Source organism: Miscanthus floridulus, chromosome 19, assembly GCF_019320115.1.
Source record: "Miscanthus floridulus cultivar M001 chromosome 19, ASM1932011v1, whole genome shotgun sequence".
NCBI lineage: Eukaryota > Viridiplantae > Streptophyta > Magnoliopsida > Poales > Poaceae > Miscanthus > Miscanthus floridulus.
The window spans coordinates 56,564,850-56,577,505 of record NC_089598.1 but is presented as its reverse complement, the minus strand read 5'-3'; the positions used below and the strand labels follow the sequence as shown (position 1 = coordinate 56,577,505).

Below are 12,656 nucleotides of genomic sequence, written 5' to 3'. Positions count from 1 at the left end.
GAACAGAGCCAGGGAGAAATAACTGAGACAAGCCCCAGCGGCCCTGCCCGACCCCGCTCAGAAGCGGACAGAGACATCTCAACCTTTTCTCGTTCGATTCTAACCCCGAGCCAAACCCACAGAATCTCCATCGAGGAGAGGCCATTGGGCCGCCTGAGCCTGTCGAACGGCTCGGGCATCTGCTGGGAGGTGGGTTAAGAAGTTGTGGAGTGCCACCAGAGGGCTCTGCCGACCCCATCAGCAAATGATGGACCCGGATTCCACACGAACGTACCCGTTAGTGAGCTCGTTGAGCGCGATACGCGAGCCGTCGAGGCAAGTGTCGTTTACTCAGCCCCTCCGCTTGCGAAAATTGAGGATGGGGTAACACGCAAATTACGGCCGACCCCGTTCAGACCCTAACAAGGCTCAGGGGCTCGAGCCAATCAATGCAGGGACACAAGTTCGAAGGCCCCACCTTGTCGAGCCCATAGAGTCCTCGGTTGGGGATTTCTGTTGGAAGACAGGGCGGGGAATAGTTCAATGTCATCCAAGGACTTCGTCGACCCTGCCACCAAAACCACAGTTCCGATTTCTAGTAACCCCCGACCCCAGCAAATGCAGGGGGTTAGACCTTACTCGGGGGCTGGTTAAGGTACGGCTACCTCCTTTCTTTCGTATCATGACCAGCAGCATAATTCAGGGGAATAGATTGGTAAGATCGCAAAAAATCAAACAAAACGAAATTACGACGCAAAATCACGAAAAAGCGTCCAGACTCGAAAAATACCGACACTTGTCCACATATTACATATAAGTTGTTCTCAAAATTGTTCGACTAATTACTCCCACGGAGGGAGAACCATCTCTTTCAGATTGTCTGCCAGGTTTTTTGCAAGGGGAGCAACCATCTCCTCCATTGCCTCCAGCTCTTCATCCTCGTAGGTGGACGGGAAGCCTTCGCTCATCACCTTCAGGTTGATTTCCTTCTCATAATGAGCATGGGCGACGGTGAAGGCCTGGGTAATCCCGGCGTGAAAGGCACTCTCCTCAAGCTGGCCCACCCGAGCCGTGATACCTGCGACACGAGCCACGAGCGGGCTGGTCTCCACCGGCTCCGTCACATTCAGGGCATTAAGGACCACCCCGACCGCAGCCTGTAGAAGATCGTGCTCATCGCTCTCAACCTGAAGGGCCCTTTGTGCATAGGCAGCCTCTTTTTCCAGCTTGATGGAGGTGTTTTCAGCACTCAACCTTCGGTTCACCGCGTCACCGAGCTCCGCCCGGAGAGAGCGGACCACCTCGACGTCCTCGTCCACCTTCCGCTGGAGGGCCGTGGCCCTACTCTCGGCCTCTCGCCGGAGTTCCCGCTCCATCTCCAGCTCCTTCAGGACTTCGCCGGCCTTCTCATTGGCCACGGCATTCCTCTGCAGCAGCTCGTCTCGCTCTTTTTGGAGCCTGGCAATCTCCTCTCCATCCAGTTTAGACCTCGCCGACAGATCCTCGAACATCCCGTGGGCCTCCTTCGCATCCTGACGCGCCTGGGCCTCCCGCTCCTGGGCGGTAGCAAGCTGGGCGACCATGTCTGCTCGCAGCCGGGCCTCCTCGGAGAGGCAATCCCACTCTGCCTTCTGCTCGCGGAGGAATTGGGATTTATTCCGGCTACGAGCAACAAGAACCTGAGGAGGAAGAAGACTGGTATCAAAAATACGAAAACACAAAAACATACGAAGAAATAAGAAAGCCCAGAAAATACCTGAGTGGTAGGGATAACGATCTCACAGAGGGCTCCTCTGGCCTGATCCAGGGCGTTCAGCATGGTCAAGATCCTGATGTCAAGACCCTCCCGCTCCATGCTCTCAGAATGATCATGAGAAAAGAGCCGACGTCGGGTCCTGAGTGGCCATCCACTGGAGCGGCGGCTCCCCCCATGCAGGGGAGCGGCTTCCTCCCGACAAAGGGGCCGGGGGCGGCTCCCTCCTGACCCTGTGCGGCACCATCGCAGCACTCGAGGACCCTCCGGCTGGACCCTCCTCCGTCTGGGCCGCTTCGAGCGCCATGGACGGATCCACCTGGGCCTCTGGTGGCGCGGATTGCATTACGCCCTCGGGCGCGACCACGACCGCGCCCGGCTGATCCTGGCTTGGCGTGGTCATGACCACCTCCACCGGCGGTATGCGCCCCTCGGCCGGCTTTTCCACGTCCGCCACGGAGGAGGCCGCTCGCTCAGTAACCTCCGCGGGCGTGGGAGCCACCACAGGTGCCGTTGGGTCAGCCAACGCGGCCCCAACGTCGGCACCACTCCTGCCTGAAACAGGGGTGACCCCAGGCGACGCCGTCTGTCCCGCTTGAAGGGCGAGACTCTTCTTGGGCGCCAGCCCCAGGGGGTGACCCGTCCGCAAGAACCTGCACAAAGGTAATAACCATTAGAGTCAAAACAGAAATGGAAAAAGGATGAAAACAGGGGAATTAGCAGCTTACGTTGACGTCCTCGGCCGGCGGAAGCGTTTTGGGGATGGATCCCCAGATCCCTGCCCCGACTCATCTGGGCGGGACCGTTTCAAGCCTGCCCCCTACTCCGGGGCAGGGGGGTTCATCTCGTCGGGCGTGGCACCGGAGTCGCTCCCCTCCATCGTCTCGTCGGGCGCGGCACCAGAGCTGTCCCCCTCCATCGTCTCACGGGGTGCAGCACCAGAGCTGCTCCCCTCCATCGTCGCCTCGAGGTTGGCGGCAGCAAGCCCGCCCTCCCCCGTCCACCGGTCCTTGGGCGGCACGCCGTGTGAAGCGGCGGACTCGCCGGCCTCCACTGACCTCATCGATTCACTTCCCTCTGCGTGGAAAGGGAAGGGCCCCTGCACGGATGGGTGGCCACTTGTCAACGTGTCCTCGTCCTCCAGGACGCCCCAATCCACGCCGACAGCTACCTCATCGTCGTCGTCATCATCATCGTCATCATCGTTGTCCTCACTGCTCACGTCCTCTCCCTGATCCCGTGCCTCCTGCTTCAGTCGTTTCGCCTTCATCTCCTCCCTTGCTTTCTTGTCCCGCTCGGCCGCGAGTCGATTCGCCGCTGCCACGACCTTGTCCTTCGGCAGTGGAACCGGACTATCCTTGAAGACCAGCCCCCTCGGCTGGTCCCAACGTCATAAAGCAAGTGTTAAAAAATGGAGATCCAGGAAAAAAGAAAAGAGCACGGGGGGCACCGAATACACAATGTCGAGGACCCTGCCTGCAGAATCCTTCGTCGGCTCCATCGCCTCCTTGATGCGCTGCACCACTTCCAAGTAAGGGAGCGCCTCGTCAACGAGCACCGTCCCCTCGAACGGTATCCCAGGCATCATCCGATGCAGGGGAAGCACACGCGCCATCAGGGGCGCCACCCTCCTAGCGTGGTAGGCACCAATAATCCCCGTCCCCTTTACACCCCGACCCTTTAGGGCTTGGAGGGTGGAAAGAAGGTCGGAGATGTGTTTCTTGTCTTTGGACTGGACGCCCCAGCCCCACGACTCCGGAACGTCCACAATAAGACGTCCAGTATAATTTGGTAGGGTGGCACTCGCATCATCCCTAACATAAAACCACTGCGAGTGCCATCCCTTGTTGGATGTCGCCAGACGCATGTATGGGTAACCCTTCGACCGGGTATGGCGCAGATGAATGCTGGCACATCCCATCGGCGCGTTCACATCCTTCCCCCCAATCTTCCTCTTTGACAGACTAATGTTAAAGAAATACCGCCACAGATCAAAATGGGGATCAATCCCCAGGAAACCCTCGCACAGGGCAACAAACGCTGCCATGTGCTGAATCCCATTGGGAGTTAGATGCTGCAGCTCTACCTCATAGTAATCCAACAGCCCCTGAAGGAATCTATGCGCGGGTACCCCGAATCCCCGCTCATGGAAGATGGCAAAAGAGATGACATACCCTTCAGGCGGCACCAGCTCACCCTCGTCGCCAGGTAGCAACCACTCCTGGATGGTGGACAGTGGGCGAAGAAGGCCACGGTGGACGAGGCCCTCCAGACGCCGAGAGGTGATGCTTGATCTGCCCCACAACTCCATTAAAGCAGTAGGGGGGAAGGGCAGGCGCGAGCTTGACGGCGGCTGCAACACGAACGCAAGCCGGTCGACGGTGGCGATGCGAGCGCAGGAGGCTGGGACGATTGGCGGCGGATGTTTCAGAACGCAAAGGCAGGGGAGCGAAATACGGAACCTTGGGGGCGAACCCTGTGGTTTTATAGGGGGCGACGGACGCGAGAAGGGCAACCGTCCGCCTCGATCTCTGGGCCTGCCACGCGCGCCACCGCGTCATGTCGCGGGACACGCGCCCGCAGTCCCTATCCTCTCACTCCAAAAATCTCGGCGGACGGTTCGCCTTCCCCAGGTGAATCCAGACTCTCTACCCACCTGGGAAACGCAAGCCACGAAGGCCTGTTCTTTTCTCTTTGGCCCACCTAGGGCCCAGAAGCTCGCCGGCCGGCCCAACTAAGAAAGGATCCACGAACGATCCGAAATCAAGGGCAGAAGCACCAGTTAGGTCGGCCCCGAATCAGTTCCCAGCGAACGGGATGCCACGACCCACTTGGAAAAACATCCAATTGACGAAAAAATTAAGTCCTTCAGCCTTACCCACGAAGGGACCGATACAACCCCTCGGGCAACTCTACTCAAATCACCCGGGGGCTCGGGAGCGCACCCTCTGGCAAAGAAACTCCGACGAAATCAAAAAACACCCTCCAGGCGGTTCTACTCGAATCACCTAGAGGCTCGGGGGCTACTGTCGGGGACCTAATACCGGGGTACCCCAAAAGGTGGAACCAATAACCACCGAACGTTAAAAACATCTGGACGCATAAGAGTGTTGCTTCACCCCTTACTGGGATGACAGGAGCTTGGTTCCACCTCGCTCGACGCCTTTGGGGTGGGCTCGGTCTCGCCCGAGGGCCGAGGATTAGTCTCCGTCTCGCCCGACGCCTTTGAGGTGGCTCTGCCTCGCCCGAGGGACTCAGGGCTAGTCTCCATCTCGCCCGACGCCTTTTAGGGCGGGCTCGGTCTCACCCGAGGGCTGAGGGATAGTTTCCGCCTCGCCCGACCTCAGAGGGGCAGGGTCGGTCTCGCCCAGGAGATAGGGATTGGTCTCCGCTTCGCCCGACGGCGAGGAACGAGCCTCACCCTGCTCCATATCTAAAGTTTGGATTCATCTTACCTGACCATTCATCACCTTCAGGATGATAGAGACAGGGCAAGACAAGACGTTCGGGTCAACCATGGCTCCAAGAACCATACCCTGCGCCCTGGCAGGAAAAGTACTGCCAGGGGAGGACGGGACGGGTGCTTTAGACCCTTCCGGGCGCCGCAGGGCCCGAAAGGTTGTTCAGGTGCGTGCTCCTCACCCTGTAGAATTGTAGGCGCCGCCTTCAGCCCCGGGACACGGAACCCGACGAAGATATACGACAACCGCTACACTTCAGAAGAAGATTTGCTATCTCCACGAACGATGGGAATTTCGTCACCACGCTGTAGACCCGAGGGAGCGGCGCCCACTTCCCGACCCCTCAGGTCCAAAGCCAGAAGGCCATGACCTCGGCGTTACTCCGGACCCCGATCCCTCGACACTCCGACGAAGACTCACAAGAGCCAGAAGACGTGCGGAGCAAGGCTAGGAAAGGCTAATAAGTCAAAACCACTGTACTACAGCCCATACCCTGAGCAGGACAACATTCTGTAATCAACCTGACACTCTACAGGGACATCAACAGTGTTGTAGGCACTTATCTTCCTTAGCACTCATCAGAATGAAGGACCAGACTGGGTAGACGTGAACCACAAGATTAGATAAAGCCCTCATCCTTGTAAAGTCACCCCCTTAATCTATAAAAGGGGATGCGCTTCTCCCATAAAGAGGACGGAACGGGACGACGCACTCATACACACAGTCAAGCGGCTACGAAGCTCTTGACCACCTTTCAACCCTTCCATCAGAGACTTGGGACCAGTCCCTCTCTCGATAGTTTGTACCCCTTACTACAGACCGTTCATGGTGCTAATAACACGAGCAGCAGCAAACTGTACGTAGGGACATTCGGCCCGAACCAGTATAAATCTTGTGTCCTTTAGCGGACCATCCGAGCCTAACGCGCATTACTATAAATTTACTTGCCGGTGCTTGTACGAAACACCGACACCACCATTGACTAACTTGCAGAATTATGCGGATTGGAGTCATTGTTGAATACAATAAAACATCATGGAGACAAACATTCATGCAAACCTATCGAACATTACAGCAATTACTTCTATAATGATAGGTCTATTTGATTTTGTGTTTCTTTGTCTCTGTAATGCTTATAAACCTTTGACAAAAAAATGTGAAACTGTTTTATACAGGAGAACATGCATAATCAAAGCATATGTATGTTTTATGTGAACAAAAAAAAATGTATCCATACTACACGCTACGAAAAACATACTCTTTCAGTGCAACTTTAATGCTCTTAAGGCGTGTCCAGGCAGCAGCAGGCACCTCCCAGACCATGCTGAAGTCATCATCAGGGTGGACAGATTTTGATCTACCTGCTAAATCTCTCACATGACCATAGCTTGGTAACACTTCATACATGTCCCCAAGGTAATTTTGAATGACTTTTTGCTTTCGTGGCTGATTCCACAACCACAACTGATTTGGCTCTGGGAGGATACAATGGCACCAGTGGCTTTTTCTCAATACCAGAACCATCAATAGAGGATTTCATACAAATCTCAGCTTCAGAAGGTACAGAAGAAGAAGCAGAAACCTTTGCTTTTGACTTTGACCTATTATTCACTTTTCTCTCTTTAGAACTATCAGCACCCTTTTTTTATTTACAATTATCAGTCTTCTTGTTTTCTTGGTTCACACTAGTACTCTTCAGTCGTCTTTGTTGCAGCTTTACGAGTTCTAGCAGATATCCTCTTTTTCTTGGTATGTACTTCCTTTTCTTTCATATCTCCATCAGCTTCCTTTTTGCTTCCTCTTGAACTCTTCCTCTTGGCAGTGTCAGTCTTAGCATCAGTAACACTCTTGCCGCTGTTACTAGTACATGTTGAAGCCTCGTCAGCAATGGTGCTACACGTAGCTAATGTGCTTTGGCGTTTCTCAGATCTATGAAACAAACTATGTGCAACACTTCCGTCTTCCCTTCTCATATTTAGATTACTGAATGAAGTCTTATTTCTAATAAGAAACCTTAGCTTTTTACTGTATGTAGTTGAGAATGGTCTTGAATTACCGATATTATTAGCCTTTAAAGCAATTCCACAGCTGTCTGTGGCTCTGAAACATACAGAACTACGGTTGCCAAAGAGCCCAGGAGTAAAAAAGGCACTACTTTTGGGCTGTAAGGCAACCCCCAAAATTATTTCTTGAAGATATTTTCCTTGTTGAATTGCTCCGGAATGCAACCCCGCACATTTCACAAGGGCGGAATGGTAAAAAGGGACCAGGGTGTGGAAGAATATCTCTGAAACACCTCGAATTGAAGCTGTAAAGGAAATAAATAGACAACACATAAAAACAAGCACAACTCAAATGAAAATATTATACCAAATTATAACAGGTAGAATCATGAAAAAATCATTCCCTCCCATTCTCATGATCACGTGAAAAAGAAAGAATGACAGAACAGCAAAGGGCAAAAGCCATCACTATCTTCAAATACATTCGCCATCAAACGGAAAATAGGTGCTTCATTTTAACTTAAATCCCATATTCAGTAAATGTTCTTAGTTGAATAATTCTTTAAGAAAGTAGATGAAACAAAAGAAAAATAAGGTGATTGACACAATGGTGGTTGATGGTATCTGGTATGTTTTATTGCTTGCAAATCAGACTTGCACATTGTTGTGCAATGGCAAAGGATGTCTTTCTCAGTAACCAGGGGATAATATATTGATATGCGCCATGTCATAGCTCCCGACAGAACCTTGCTGTTTCGCAAAGCCACATTTTTTTTGAAAGAAAAAGGAACGAGGCTTTGTTTGTGGCTCACGGGCAATACAGCGAACAGGTAGCGTTCACGCCGCACCACCATGCACCCCAGACACTTTCGGACGTGATAAATTCTCATCAGAATGAGGAGGACAGAGAGCCACTCACCATTGCGGGCGGCGGCGGCGGCGATAGCGCGTGGGTGACGGCGCGGTGTCGCTGGGCGTAGCCGTGCGGGAGGAGGCGGCGGAGCTGGAGCGCCATGGCCAGAAAGGGGCGGGCGCGAGCGCGCTCAAGCAAGGAGAGCCATTTTTTCTTTCGGCTTGGGTTTAGCTAGGGTTTTAGGGGCGAGGTGGGAGTGGATTGCGAGGTGGAGGTGCCGAGGAAGGAGCAGGAGGCGGCGGCCGTTTAGCTGTGGGAGGGAGAGGCGGCGGCCGGCTGGGGCTTGAGGAAATATCCTAACCGCCTCGCTTGTTTGGAGTTGGGGCGTTGTGGGTTCCAGTGCTATGCCCACGAATGAGCTAGATTGGGCTGGTAGCAATTTTTTAGTAGGCCAAAGACCGTCTCTAATAATACGACTCAAAATAGGAGATCTATTCGTGGTATAAGTCGTCCTAAAACAAAAAAAAAAGGTCACGCCCCTAAAAGCTTCCTTCTCCAACAACGAACGCAGAAGGAATCGCCGGAACACGGACGGTTTCGTTCGCGCGCGGTCCATGAAATTTTCGTGGGAAACGGAGTGAGGGTATCGTGCGTTGCGGGCTTGGCTCCATGACGGGATTATCTTGCCGCCCCGGCTGCGTGTGAGAAGGGAGTCAAACTGGTAGCGAGGTAGCCGGCGGAATCCCTGCAGAAGCGGCGTCCCTGCGCCCTCACCTTCGCCGCCTCCTCCTCGCCCTGCCTCGGACGGACGGGGACGCGGCCGTGGACCTCGACGCGTCCAACTTCACCGCCTTCCTCCAGGCCTCACAGGAGTCGTTCGTGGTCGTCGAGTTCTTCACCCACAGGTCGGCCCCTCGTCTCTGACTTGATTGATTTTTTTTTTTTTGGCCTTTTCGTTCCCGTTGGTTCTTGTAATTACCTGGGCATGTTACTCTGGTAGAATTTTGCAGCCTATGGGGGATCAACATCTATCTATCTAAAGGATTAAAATAGCATACAACTAAATGGTTGAACCACGGGAGTAGTGAAGTCTAGACGGAGACTAAACACTGCAATTCAGACCTGCTGGTTTGAAACAGGACTCTAGAAATCCATCACCTAATATATCGAATCTAACCAGATGGAATCATGGATTGATAACTCTGCCTCACAGTAGCAGACGAGATGTGGCTGTGGGTCTGATACTCTGATCGAAGCAGGGGCTATTTTTTTGGCCTAACATTTATCTCTTTTTTTTGTTCTTGTAGTTTATGCATCTAAGCCCATGGGAATGTTTCAGTTTTTTCTTCACAAAACTGGTCAGCTTATCCTTGTGAATTGTCAGGTTCTAATTTATTCACCACTGCATCCCAGCAAGGTTCAGGCAAAGTCAGGAGGTGGAAATTAATTTTTTGTCAACCCAAAAGTATGCTTCTTGTTCTACTTTTTTAGCCCTGTTTGCCTCCCTGAATCTTATCCATGATAATGTTACAATCTACTTGTATTCATGAGTTTGGCCTAGGTAAAATCTGCAACACCACATAGTGTACAGACAACTCTAGCTGTTTGATCAAATATGCATCTCTCTCTGTTTGTGTTTGGTCTTGATGATCATGTATCTTCATTTTTGCATGCCCAGGGAGAATCAAGTAAAATTGCCACATTTGATTACACAATCACAAAGTAGCAACTCTGACAACAGCACAATACTTTCCTGGTGCTTGAAAACTCCAGGAGCTATTGATTTTGGAGTTTGGACACAGCATTGCCAGCAACATTGCAACCTCTACTGATGCATCAGGTTGCTATTGAATTTACCTGACCATGTTTGCCTGGTTGTTTCGTTTACCTATTTTGGGGTGCACAGATTATTTTGCACTAGACACTGACCAATGTCGTGTTTGTGTGCTACAGCTATCTCGGATTGATGTTGCACTTCTATAGCTATTCTAGGGTATTAAATCCCTCTCAATCTCCTCCAATCCATTTGGATGGAGAGTAAAACGAACGAGCCCTTAATTTGTGGCCAATTAGCAACAAGCAAAAGGTATTTTCAAAGCAACAGGAGTCATGTCGAAAGGATGTGGAGAGAGCTTTTGGTGTCCTACAGGCTAAATAGAAAATCTCGCATAAGCCAGCTCGTTTATGGAATCAAAAAGTACTTAATTCCATTATGCGTGCTTATGTCATACTTCACAACATGGTAGTTGAAGATGAGCGCGGGTTCAGCTACCTAATATCCACCCATCAGAATGGCCTAGAGTGGCTGACCCACTAATTAACCAGGATAGAGAAATCCTGGGAATTGATAAACTTGTTGATGCTCAAAACATCATTCAGGACAGAGAGACAGCAGCTCAGCTTCAAAATGACCTGATTGAACACATGTGGATGCTTTTACGGCCAATGCTCTGGTCCTTTTGGTTCTAATAACTGGAATTAAAGTATTTACCTATAGGTTTAGTTTTTTTTTTGTTGCTGTCTCTGTATGTAGCTGTAGGTTTATTTGTATTTCGTTGGCAGCTAACACATGTAGATATTTTGTTGCTTGTTGATAAGAATTATATGATATCTGTAGTGGAATTATGTTGGAGTTCTGTAATTATTTCAGTGACGTGCACCTTCAATCTAGAAGTATCTTATCGTACAACACTACAGACAGGCAAAATCAGATTGCCTATACATAGCAGTTCACAACACTACGCTCAACTCTAGTTCAACTGAAGTTTAACACATGCTCCTTAGTCTTCATTGTTCGAGGGGCTGATGAATCCTCTGCGCTCCATGATTTAGCCACTGCATGCCAAGATAATAGTTTTTCAGATAAAGGGGGACCTTCTCAATGTCAACCGACATAATACTAGACTCAGCTGATATCAGGTGAGCCTCTGACTCTTCTCTCTAATCGCATTTTCCTTCTTTTTCTGCTGCACACTCATCTTCATATGCTTCTTCTGAAGGTTGAAAAGATCCCTTTGAATTTTAATTTTTTCATCCTTCCTACTAAGGATTTCAGTCATTTGCTGGTCTTGCTTCTGTTCGGTCTTCTCTGATTTCTCCTGCAACCGTTGGAGGACTTCAACAGCCGTACTAGATGACGATGTCTCTGTGAAGCTCTTTGATCTACGCCTCTTCGCACTATCCCTACCCTCAGAACGTGATGTGTCTATATTCTCATTCCCAGACTTCTGCATGGCCAGCCACAGTATAGGCCTTGAGTTGGAGGAGATGACATTCCATCCGGTGATGTAGAGTTGTTTAGCTCAAGAAACTTATTGTTCCATTTGGCCTCATTGCGAAGTTTTTTCCAGCAATGCATGATGGTAAAAGGTTATGTCCTCTCATACTATTTGTATCAGTATCATCGATATGCACATATGAATATAGACTAAACCGATTAAAAAAATAAACATATGGAAATTAGAGAGATGGAGGACAACATGAGTGGCAAGTATACCCGATCCTACTCATTTTTTTCGCTCTCATTCAGCCTATCAATAGCTTCTTTGTGCCCACAGAACTTGTTCATCGCTTTCTGAATCAATGCCCACCTATGCTGAATCACAATCTGGCTACGGTTGGACCCTTCAGGCTTATGCTCATTGAAATAATCATGCATCCTCTTGTAATAACCACCTGAAGTCTGATTCACACCTGCATGTTATGCCACCATGTTATTTGGGCATCAAAGGGATCAAAGATTTCTTAAAAGACGTTGCAAACTATTACCAGTATAGGGTCTTTGCTAATATTCAGAAATGCCGAACACACCATCAAGTCCTCTTTGGTAAATGCAGTTCCTCTCCTGGACACGTTTTTCTTCTTTGTGGTCCCTCTGTGATTTGAATGATGGAGGGTCCTGAGAGCCATGGGTGTTGTCAATGGAGAACCCTGACTAAGTTGCCCATTCATAGGTGGGCAGGACATCTGGGAGGAGCCATGCATGTTGAACTAGTGATGAAAAGAACTATTAATCATTGATGTATTGATATGTAAATAGAATAAACCATCATGCATGGCTGCAATAAACCTGGGGGTTTGGAGGAACATCCAAAGATTGCAAAGCAGCAAAATAACCAAAAGCCCACTGATCTGCCCCAAAGATTTCTCCAGATTCGCCAACACGGACCACTTGTGCCACTAAAAATGTTATCCATCGTCCTAGTTCAAAGAGATTCAATAATGGTGATGCACAACAAGAAGCAAAAGAATATATCAGCACATACGATGCATTTGGTTCTTCCATCCATTGGCAATTTGGTCCCTATCTAAAACCACCAGCAACATATATGCCACGGGGAAGTAGTCAACAAGACAAGTCGTCTACTGTATTTAATATTGTTTAGTTTAAGATGGCTCATAGAGTAACACAGACGGTACTAGTTTGCCCTATTTAAATCTCAATTATCTCATATGTCAGCTAATAATCCACCACAAAATAGAGTTGTGCTATGATAAAATGAAGGCCTAATACCAGAAGTCTAGTCTAGAGTTTATGTTTCACTAAAATGTAACTGAGAACACCAAAAAAAAAGGTGGACAACGAAATAAAACTGGAATGCAGTAAA

At 50.0% G+C, this 12,656-nt stretch overlaps 2 pseudogenes; both read right to left on the bottom strand.

Moving 5' to 3' along the window:
- Nucleotides 1-8,441, bottom strand: part of LOC136529265 (uncharacterized) — a 56,205-nt pseudogene extending 47,764 nt beyond the window's left edge.
- A 2,523-nt stretch (nucleotides 8,442-10,964) lies between these two features.
- Nucleotides 10,965-12,375, bottom strand: LOC136526069 (uncharacterized; annotated as a pseudogene).
- Between the last annotated feature and the right edge of the window lie 281 nt (nucleotides 12,376-12,656).